Source organism: Bemisia tabaci, chromosome 3, assembly GCF_918797505.1.
Source record: "Bemisia tabaci chromosome 3, PGI_BMITA_v3".
Lineage (NCBI taxonomy): Eukaryota > Metazoa > Arthropoda > Insecta > Hemiptera > Aleyrodidae > Bemisia > Bemisia tabaci.
The window spans coordinates 25,741,458-25,752,781 of record NC_092795.1 but is presented as its reverse complement, the minus strand read 5'-3'; positions in this window follow the sequence as shown (position 1 = coordinate 25,752,781).

Here is an 11,324-nt window from a genome sequence, read left to right as displayed (position 1 = left end):
GATTTACGGCGTTTGTCGATCGATTCATGGCTCTTGTCGATCGATTCACGGAATTGTCGATCGATTCACGGAATTGTCGATCGATTCACGGAATTGTCGATCGATTCACGGAATTATTGTCGATCGATTCACGGCTTTTGTCGATCGATTCACGGCTTTTGTCGATCAATTCACGGCTTTTGTGATCGATTCGTGGGTTTGTCGAACTAAACACATTCAAAAATGGGTTCAAGGTAAGTCGCGTCCAGGTCAAATTGCGTGTTTGGTTTCTCTCTTAAATCGACTAGGTAATTAAAGTTGCTGCCTCTTATATCACTGAAAGACGACAAAAGTAGAAATTACTACACTCTCAGAAAAATAGAGATTTTGTCGTCTTTTCTCGTTTATAATTTTTTTTTTCTAGATCCGATTTTTTTTTATACCTACATTTAAAAAAAGTTGCAAAATTTGCCGCCCCCTATAGATTTGCCGCCATGGGCCGCGGCCCATGTGGCCACCCCCTTAATCCGGCCCTGGTGGATGGTGCGCACCAGTCACCATTTGATCGGAAATGGATGGAAATTTGAGCGTGTGTCCCTGTCCAGGCCTTAACGGACTGACCCGGGATCCAAACCCTCAACTTGCATCCTGGTTTTGATAAAAACTTTTACTTCCGCGTTTAGACTCTCTCTTACATTCCCCGCGAATAGGTATTTTGAACAATCATCTTGGAACCTCATCCATATTCTGCGAGGATTTTCACAGTGATATAATGAATGCAAAGGAGATTGAATGTACCTTCTCTAGTTCTGAATCCAGCATTTGAATGTCCATAGCTGCGGCCATTACAAAGAGTGGTTTCACCATAATCATCTGAAATATTTTTTTCCAAAAGTATAATTAGTTTCATTGGTCGTTTTAATACCTCCAGTTTATAATCGATGACCTTATGCAGGAAAAGACGCAGAAAAGGCCTATAAGAGGGGGTCTTTTCGATAACTTCGAAGGAGGGCTCGGGGGGTGTCACCCATGTTTAGGAAAATTAACCTCCTCGGCCTAAAATTAAGAGCTGTAATCGATCACAAAGATAAGCAAATGAAACTAGTTGAATATTAAAAAATGATGGATTGAAATCAGTTTGTTTCTTTGTCTCCTTAAATAAATGTGTTTTATTGGAACAGTTGATTTACAGACTTTGCAAGCAATCACATTTCCTTCTAATTTAGTTACAAATATGCATAGATTTACATCACACTTTTGGAAGTCAGCGATGAATTTATATTCCTCTGTGATTGTTTGAGAGTGGCGATGAATTATTAATTGTGAGTAAACAAGTAAAAACTGTTTTTTTTTTGCCTCCCATAAAAAATTCTGCCAGTCAATCAACCAACCAACCAACCAACCAACCAACCAACCAATCAATCAACCAACCAATCAATCAATCAATCAATCAACCAACCGAGCAGCCAAAATCAGTCGAGGGTATCTTTAAGAAAAAGCAAATTTTGAAAATGCTCGCTCTTTAGTAGATTTGTCTCATTCATTTTACGTAATGATAAATGAGAGGCTTGAAGGACAAAGAGCATAAGTGCAGTTTCTGAAAAAATTGAGATATCAGTGATGTCAAGTAAAACTAGTCTCAGTGCATATTCTGTGAAAAATTCGCTCCTAAATTCCAATTTTTAAGCATCAAAAAGTCAGTTCGAACTTTGTCTCCACCATTAGGATCCATGTAATTTTGAACTTCAAACACGTATTTCTCGAAATAGCAAAAACTGCACTTATGCGCCCTGTCCTCCAAGCCCCTTAAATCCGATATTAAGGAAAGTCATTTGAGTTGCTCCTGCGTTCAAATTATGATAAATTCAGAATACAAAATGGAGGAGGGGGGTTAAAAAAGGCGTAAAAATAATGCATAAATGAAATGGAGTACTATACTTACGCAAAACACGCAGAACAGAATTAAATCGGTGCGGAACAGCATTGTGTTAATTTCCTCAGTGCATGAACACAGCAAATGATTGTTCTGAATGCGTCCAAGCTTAAAAATAACTTCATTTTATTATTTACCCAGGACAGACGTAAAAACAATCGTTTGCGCAAGTGTCGAGCGTCGTGAATTATGAGGGTTACCAAGTTGTTTTTTTTCTGACACTGAGTTGCTCATAAATTTCTAAAATAAATACCCCAGGTTGACGTACATTACTTTAGGCCGCAGCGATAATAAGTTTTTTTTTTTTTTTTTTTTTTGCGCTGGACACTTGTTACTCCTAAAAAATGTGTGGTGTATAAATAGCTATGTGGCAGCTCAATAGACACATGCATAGGAGCCGGTGCAGGATACGCGTTTTGGGAATTAGAGCAGATACACGAGGTGACTGCATTAAGTTTTTGGGTAATTTCCCGATTTTTTTCGAGTACAATAATTTGACGGGAAACGGAAGGCATCTCCTTGGTACAGCTTGATTATTGAGGTAAATTGGGACCGTTTAAAAATCGAGGTACGGTCCTTTGAAGGTTGACCATCGAAATGTGTTTGAAAGGACAAATTGACTCATTGTCAGGTTTACCAAGGTGCCAGAGTCGCCACCGTTGAAGGAAGAGGTGGGGAGAGAGAGGGAAGGCAAAGGCTTAATTGCACTGCAATGTTGAGAAGTTTTATCATCAGGAGGGTATCTTAATGCTGAAAATACTCACACTGGCTGGTCTAATCCATACCTAAAATGTTTAAATTTACCCTCCCCCCCTTCCTCCTCCTCTCACGCTGTGTTTGGGTTGCGTTTCCACCGAATTTTCGTCAAAAATCCCAAACATTGACGCAAAATTGGCAGTAAATTGAATCATCGTAGGAAGCTGTAATTTTTTGTGGGCGCTATCGTGCATCAACCTCATAGTTTCCAGGGGTAGCTATGTAGTCCAGCGCAAAACATGTCATTATTCCTAGCTGAATCAGTGGCGTCGCGTGCTTTGCGATATATCGATTGGACTGCTATTTAAACCTATGGAGAAGGATCGATTATCAGGGTGTTCTCAACGAACACGAGTAATAATCGATTCTTTTTCACAGCTTCAAACGGAGACATATCGACGGTGAAACTACCAAACCACGTATCTCGTTTGCGGTGTTTAAAAATCTACGCTCGCATTTTATCTTTTTGAAGTAGACCAAATCAATATCATTCCTTGAAATTTTCACAGAATTTTCTCCGCACGAAGAGGAAAAATCACAGAAATTTTCAAGACTGGACGTTAAGTAGTTTTTCATTTAAAAAATAAAGTATGACAGGAAGTCTGCGACGTCGCAAACCGAGATACGTGGTTTGGTAGTTTCACCGTCGATATATCGATAATCAATCATCCACGCCTCGCCTTTGGGCTAAATCAGAATTGCCCACCTGTACTTACGCCACCTAGATCGGAATTTCCTGAGATCTTCCGGGATTTGCTCTACCCTCGTGAATAGAATATTCTGTGCAAATTTCAAGCAAAAGTGATTCGTTTTCTTTTGATAAAATAAAATAGAAGCGGAGATTTTGAAACGCTTCAAACAAGATACGCGGTTTTGCAGTCTCACCATCGATACTGTGACAACGCTGCTGTGCTGAGGAAAAACGCCGTATGAACCTTCAAGCGTTTTCAAACTTCCTTTGGTAAAACACGAATTCCCTGATAAACATATGAATATTTTCATTCCGATTTTGCAGATGATTTCGTTCGCAATTTCGCCTAAAGTTCCTGAAAATTTCGAGGAAAAATATTCATAATTTGCCTCAAAAATAAACATCTTATCGAAGGAAATTTGGCAACTCTCGAATGTTCTTACGGCGTTCTTCCTTAGCACGGCAGACTGTGCCACGCTCCAGTCGTGCCACTTTTTTCTCTGTAACTGAACCAGTGGCGTGGCGTGCTTTGCGATATATATCGATTGTTATGCCATTTAAACCTATAGTAAAGAATCGATTATTAAGGTGTTCGCTGCGAACACCCTGTTTATCGATCCTTTTCCATAGGTTTAAATGGCTTAACAATCGATATATCGCAATTCACGCCACGCCACTGAACTGAACGAGTGCACACTGAAAGCCTCCACTTTTTGTATTCAACGCCTACCACAGCCGACCTCTCACGAGAGGAAAAATGACTTGGCTTATAAGAAAAATATTTTCATTCCAGTGTATTGTTTCCCGGCCTCCTAATCAGCGGCCGTAAGTTTGATTCCGTGACGTCTCCACGCTGGAATGAAAAACAAGAAAGTGTAAATATATTTACGAGATGAGTCGACCAAGTCTCGCTGGAGTCGCGACTGACATGGAATCATCAATGTGAAAGCGAAAGAGGAAGAGAACGACGAAAGAAAAAGCTGGAGTTGGGAAAAGGAAAAAACGAATTGTTACAAGTGAGCTGGTGTCATTCCAGTCAGGTAAATTGTGAACAGCGATTCCTTCCGAGGAAGACGGGTGTGGGTGGGAAGAGGAATTGCGAAATATATTTGACACGTTGCCAAATTAGATTCGAAAAGATTCTAATATGTATTCAACTGAGGTATGGACAAGAGCCGCAGACGAGACTGTACAAGTTTAATTTAAATGTGAATCAACGGTTAGCACTAGCTTCCTAGAGTGATTTGATACTTGAGCAATCAATAAATTATTGATGATCTCTGAATTTTAGGAATCTTTTCTTGTTCAAAAATCTCTGAAATTGATCCTTTGTTAAAATCGATCGGCGTGATATCAAGATGTAAAATCGTTGATTCTCTTGTATCAGTATGATATCAACATGATACCATATTGCTGGATTTCGTGTGCCGTCTACAACTTGTCCATAAACGTGATTTTTCCGATTTGTTACGCGCACTTGCCCCTTGAAACGCGGTCGTGAAACGCAGCGCAGTGCGCTGAAACGGTCGATCGACAAGTTTGGTTGGCTTTTATTCACAACCAGCATCAGTTAATACTTCAGACTGGGATACTTCGGCTTCGCAATGCAGATCGAGGATAATCATATCACCGTAAAATATCACACTCACTCGAAAGAAATACTAAAATATTATTTTAATGTTGCCTTATACACCATGTAAGTTCGCCTTCAATTTTTAGTGTAGGCAATGTGAGCTCCCACGTGGTCGAATAGTGGTATCACTGTAAATTCATGCTAATCGCCGATTTACAACACACAGACGCGAAGCAGTGACTTTAAAGCTTTATTAGCTTGCCTGAAATTCTAATTAATTCTAATTATAGAATATAGGAACCCTCACTCACATAATCAATTGGTTGTATCACCGCAAGGTGGACTGTAGGATTTCGTTTGTATGACCTCCAAAATTGGACAAGATTACTTAATGAATTAAATTCAAATATGATTGAGAAAATATATATTTGAAGCACTAAATCAAAAAATGTACTTATGCATTAAGAAATAAAGAAGTGTTGAAAGAAATATCGAGAAACATATAAGTAAAGAAAATGAATTCTGAGGCTAGTAGTTGATAATCAGAGTTTAGTTTTCGAGAAAAGAAGAAAATACACAAGTGCCAAATGAAAAAATTGAATGAAAATAAGTGCAAATAAATGATAACTAGTTTAAATTTAGTGTACGTTCCGTTACGTAACGCTGAGCTTGATACTCCCTCACCCGTTGTAACGCTCAGTCACACAATTATGAAGACCTACTGACCTATTCACCCCCTAGAGCAATAAAGTAATTTATGAACAGCCCCTTGTGATTATGACCGTTATAAATGAAAGTGTGTAAAAATTGAGATTTCAAAAAACCGAAATCATACATTGAAATGGGGTTTGGGGGAGCGCGGCTGCAGCTCTAAGGGGGGGGGGTGGATTTTGGAAAACATCAAAAACAAAAAAATCTTTGTTTGATCCCAAAAATCGATTACCTATGAACGTATTCGCGTTTAACTTTGGAAAACTCTGTGGGGAATAAAACTTCAAAACTCTTTTTCTCGGCTCGAACTTGATAAGACTTGCAGTGCGGCGAGGCGTGAATGATAGATTATCGATATTTCTCCATTTGAAGTTATGGTAAAGAATCGATTATTAAGGTGTTCGCTGCGAACACCCTGTCCATCGATCCTTTTCCATTGGTTTAAATGACAGATCAATCGATATATCGCAAGGCACGCCACGGCACTAAAGACTCGATGCGTTTCTGTTAAACCCAGTCCTATTTTAGAATCCACCTCACAGTCCCTTTTTTCTTTACTGCATTACATTTTTTTTCCTCTAATCAAGTGCCCCTTGACCCCATCACATTCATAGACAATATTACGTTCAATTTTCTTTGAGGTGCGTCGGTGGGCGATGGGCCCCTGTGCTTCCCGTCTACTTTGAAGGACCCACCCCCTTCTCTCCCACCAAGGACACCAATTTACTTATAGCACAGGACATGTGAAACTTTAGAACGACGATAGTAAAACGATCCTGATTACTTTTCTATTCTGCGTTAAAGTCTCTGAGGGAGGCTATCAACAAATACTTTCAATTTGAAACTTGGCAAACATGCATCCTCGCCGTGTGCCAGTTGAATTTTTTCTATCTTTTTTTCATTTCTAACTTTTTTTTCTTTAATGCCACTCATCCTGGCCCGAAGTGCAGTCTGAATTTATTCTTGGTTGATTGGCACTCGCCTCTCATCAGATGTTAAGCCGCCCCTCTCCCTACCTCGTCTTTTTTGCAGCAGCTTTCCTGAGTACCCAAGTCCGATGGCAGGCTGCAAGTAGATGTCTTTGAAGGTCGAACCAACGAGCTAAAATGAAGGTGAGGACGTGAAAACTTTGACCCTGGCCTGAAGAGCAGGTGAGCCGTGCCGATGACCAGGTGTATAGTGCGAACACTCAAAGCCCCAATCTTACATACAGCCTTTTTTCTTGGTTTTGTTTTTGCCCTTAGAATTTTCATTGAAACCTTAAACACAAGAATAAAGTCAATGGCCAAAATTATACAGAATATTAGTTTTTTATATTTTTTAATTTAGTATGCTTTTTACAACTTAAGATTCCAATAAAACGCAGAGCCAGTTCAGGGTTTTTAAAAATCCTGCGGGTTGACCTCTTTTGGTCGCCAAGGACCTTCACTCTTGGCCAGGCTCCATTTAAATCTTTGAATACTATACTTTTGGGGTCTCGTCGGCTCATTCCTTACTTTCTAAGGTCTGTACTGCCGTGCTAAGGAATAGAACGCCGTATATGGACATTCGAGAGTTGCCAAATTTCCCGTATTAAAACGTGCGTATTTTTTTACGACATTCATGCATATTTTTCATTGAAATTTTCAGACATTTTAGATTAAATTGCGTGCAAAATTGTCTGAAAATTTTGGAAAAAAATATTCACAATTTTCCTATTGAATTCAGAATTTATCGAGGGAAACTTGGCAACGTCTGAGGGCTCACACGGCGTTCTTCCTTAGCACGGCAGTATAGGACCCCGTTCATAAACTTGAAGGCTTAATGTACAAGCGGGTTAATTGCTCCTGCGAAAAATCGTTTCCCGCAATCCGCCATACACAACTACAGCTCCAGTGACCACATCAGATGTTCCGGGCACAAATTCTTCATAAAGAAAGCCCTTCCCCTCGATGGTATCGCGTCGCTCCTTCTTCGCCTGCGTTTCGCATATTATCCTCCGTTTCTCCTCATCGCAACTTGCATCAAGTTGCCATTAACCGGATGCTAGGACCGGACATCTCATCTGATAAAATCAGTCGCCATTCATACACCGCTTATAGGAGAGTGGGCAAGACTTATCTCAATGAGTCAACCCCTCGTCTAATTTGGGGCCGTCCTTAAATACGTAACGCTTTAGGCGGGAGGGGGGACTGACAAGTCCTCCCAAATATAATTGGTTTTGAGTTAGCTGCATTGAATGAGTTGTAGGAGATGTCCTTTATCTACCTTCAAAGTATTTTTGTCGAAAAAAATCGGAAAGTTACCCAAAAACGTAGTTAAAATATCACATATCTCAGCGCTAATTCGCAATGGGTCTGTTGCAGACAAGAGATGCAGCCAACTAAATACACTTTTCAGAGCTAAATTTGCTCGGAAATCACGCTAGGCACATCAAAAAAGTCTGAAATCCGCTCTATAGCCAGGGCCGGATTTAGGGGGTGGCCACACGGGCCGCGGCCCATGGCGGCAAATTTTGTAATTTTTTTAAATGTAGGTGTAAAGAAAAATCGGATTCAGTAAAAAAATTACAAACGAGAAAAGGTGACAAAATCTCTCATTTCCTGAGAGTATAGTAATTTCTAATTTTGTCGTCTTTCAGTGATACAAGAGACAGCACCTTTAATTAGTCGAATTAAAAGAGAAACCAAACACGCAATTTGGCCTGGAACGGCGCGACTTAGGGAGAAATGATGACGAGGACTTGAGATGAAAAGGAGAAGCCCTCGGCGCGGCAATCGGCATGTAACATATATTAGCGCCTACAAGACGGCATGAATACTTCACGCATTGCGTCAAAGACAATGCGGTCAGCAGCGGGCGGCGTCAAACGCATAGCACCTACAAGACTGCATGAATACTTCATGCATTGCGTCGAACACAGTTCGTGCAGCAGCGGTCGGTCGGCGTGCAAGGCCTAGCGCATACAAGACTGTGGGAACACTTCACGCATTGCGCCAAACACAGTGCGGTCAGCGTCGCAGCGGCGGAAGTTAAAATTATTAAACCACATTTATGTTTGTTCTTTCATACTTTTTCGTTCATTTCATATAAATGGAAGGCCTTGTCCACACAGAGATTCGTTTACGGAACTTAACTTTCGCGCCAAGTTCCGTGAACTTTTGCTAGTAGGTAGTGTTGACAGCAGGTTGACAGGGCTTTTCCAAAAAATGTGTCCAACACGAGTAAACGCGTCTTCTGCACCCCTCTCCATCCGGCACGTTCACTTGATGGTTTTTATTAATGTTTCAAAACTAATGAGAAGGGGGCGGCAAATTACAGGCGGCCCATGGGCGGCAAGTAAGTAAATCCGGCCCTGGCTATATCGTCACCTTCCAGGCAAAGTATCACAAGCGCCATGCGATGTTTAAAAATTTCCGCCGCCTTTATATTTTTTTACAAAGAAATTGTTCAACGAAGCTGTCCGAAAATTTCACTGAATTTTCTTTGTGCTGCCGATAAAATTTAGTGAAATTTCCAAACAGATTCAACCAACAATTTCTCAGTAAAGAAATAAAATGGCGGCGGAAATTTTTAAACGTCGCATGGCGCTTGTGATACTTTGCCTGGAAGGTGACGATATCGTGCAATCTGGGTAGGTTGTAACACGCTTTTTCAAGTTTCTCGCGTCTGCGGGTAGTTTTTCTGAGTAAGCGCCGACCAAGTTTGCACAAGTAGAGGAGTAAGAAAGAACTACCGAAAGTAAACAAACAATTAACTAAGTATGAACTCACTAATAAGTTCCAGTAATCAACTTTTATTCCCTGCGTCTTATATTATCTACATATCGACGGTGTAAGGCGGCAATCACATAACTCGTTTGCGGTGTCTGAAAATCTCCGCCTCTATGTTATTTTTTTAAAGGAGAACAAATTGACATCATTCCTTGTTTGTGGTTTATTTTACTGAAGCGTTAGAAAACAATTTTGCACTTAAGCTATGCATCCACGACTGCAAAAATTTCAAAGGAAATCGACAAGCCCAGCGTGCACGGAGGCTGTTTCCGCTTTAATCTTTCGTCACATTCTTACGGCGCAATGATACAACTATTTGAACTCTCCGGAATGCGTGAGGTATCACGCCGCATTTGAAGGCGTTTTCAAATCAGCCAAGTTCCGATACCCGGATTATCGTGTTGCATAGTTCATATTCTTTTGTTTTATTCCATACCATTTGTTTATTTTTAATCCTCGTATAAAAACCACCCATTTGCTAAATACAATTCTAGCTGGAGTGAACTTCAGCTATGCATTAACCACTGCAAAAATGTCAAAGGAAATCGACAAGGCCAGCGTGTATGAAGGCCATTTCAATTGTAATCTTCCGTCACGTTCTTACGGCGCAATGATACAACTATTCGAACTCTCCGGAATGCGTGAGGTGTCACGCCGTATTTGAAGGCGTTTTCAAAACGGCCAAGTTTCGATATCAGGTTTGTAGTTTCGCAAGAAATTGGAGCACAAAATCAATAGAACGACTGATTTTACGAGCTAATGCAACTCAATAAATTTGTGGTTTATTTCACTGAAGCGTTAGAAAACAGTTCGGTCAGAAATTTAAATCAATCTACGTTCCATTATAAACATGGTAAAACAGAAGCCAGGACCCAAAGCTTGCAGAAAATATGCCTTACGTCAATGATTGCTTCGGGATCATCGAATCGGATCACTGGTGGATTGAACTGATATGATAGAAACGAATCAATGATAAGATGGACGAAAGGAAACCAACCTTTGTAGACTCTCATAAAATCTCAGTCAAAGCGTTGAAAAAAATCTAGTAAATGTTTCTTCTCAGTTTTTTTTTTTTTTTTTTTTTTTTTTTTTTTTTTTTTTTTTTTTTTTTTTTTTTTTTTTTATTTATCAAAAGTGAAATGTTTAAGAATTTTTTTGGCGAAGAGTTTGGTTTGATACGGCAATTCGCGGGAAATTTTTGAAAAGAGCATAAAAAAAATGTTTCAACCTCTGCCAATCACTGAAAAATTGTCCGATTTACATTCGGTTTGGACAGGGTGGCTTTTTTTGCGTAGAATTGATTTCTAAAATAAAAAAGTAAGGGTACCATTTGAAAAGTTCAACTTACGGGTGGGGCACCCCCCGCCCCGCACCCCTCCCGCAGCTTGGGAAAATGTCAAATACGCCAAAAGGTGTCCCCCTCGATATAAACGAACACGTCTTTTACCGTTTTTCGAAATTCCGACGCGTTCGGCAGGTATTCAAGGTGGCTCCTTTTTCGTGAGACACCCTGTATACAATTCTAGCTGAAGTGCACTTAAGCTATGCATTCACGACTGCAAAAATGTCAAAGGAAATCGACAAGGCCAGCGTGTATGAAGGCCATTTCAATTGTAATCTTCCGTCACGTTCTTACGGCGCAATGATACAACTATTCGAACTCTCCGGAATGCGTGAGGTATCACGCCGCATTTGAAGGCGTTTTCAAATCAGCCAAGTTCCGATAGGATAATTATACCTAAGAAGGAGTTCGAGGAAATGCATTACGATTAATAAGTTCAAACTTACTTACTTATGTTGAAAACTAAGCTGTTAGAGAAGCGGGAGGTGAGAGTATAGAGAACGGTGAAAAAATTCAAAATCGAAAATCACCGTTTTAGGTGTGTCAAGGCCAAGGCCTTCGGAATGCATCCAAAAAAATTTTAAAAA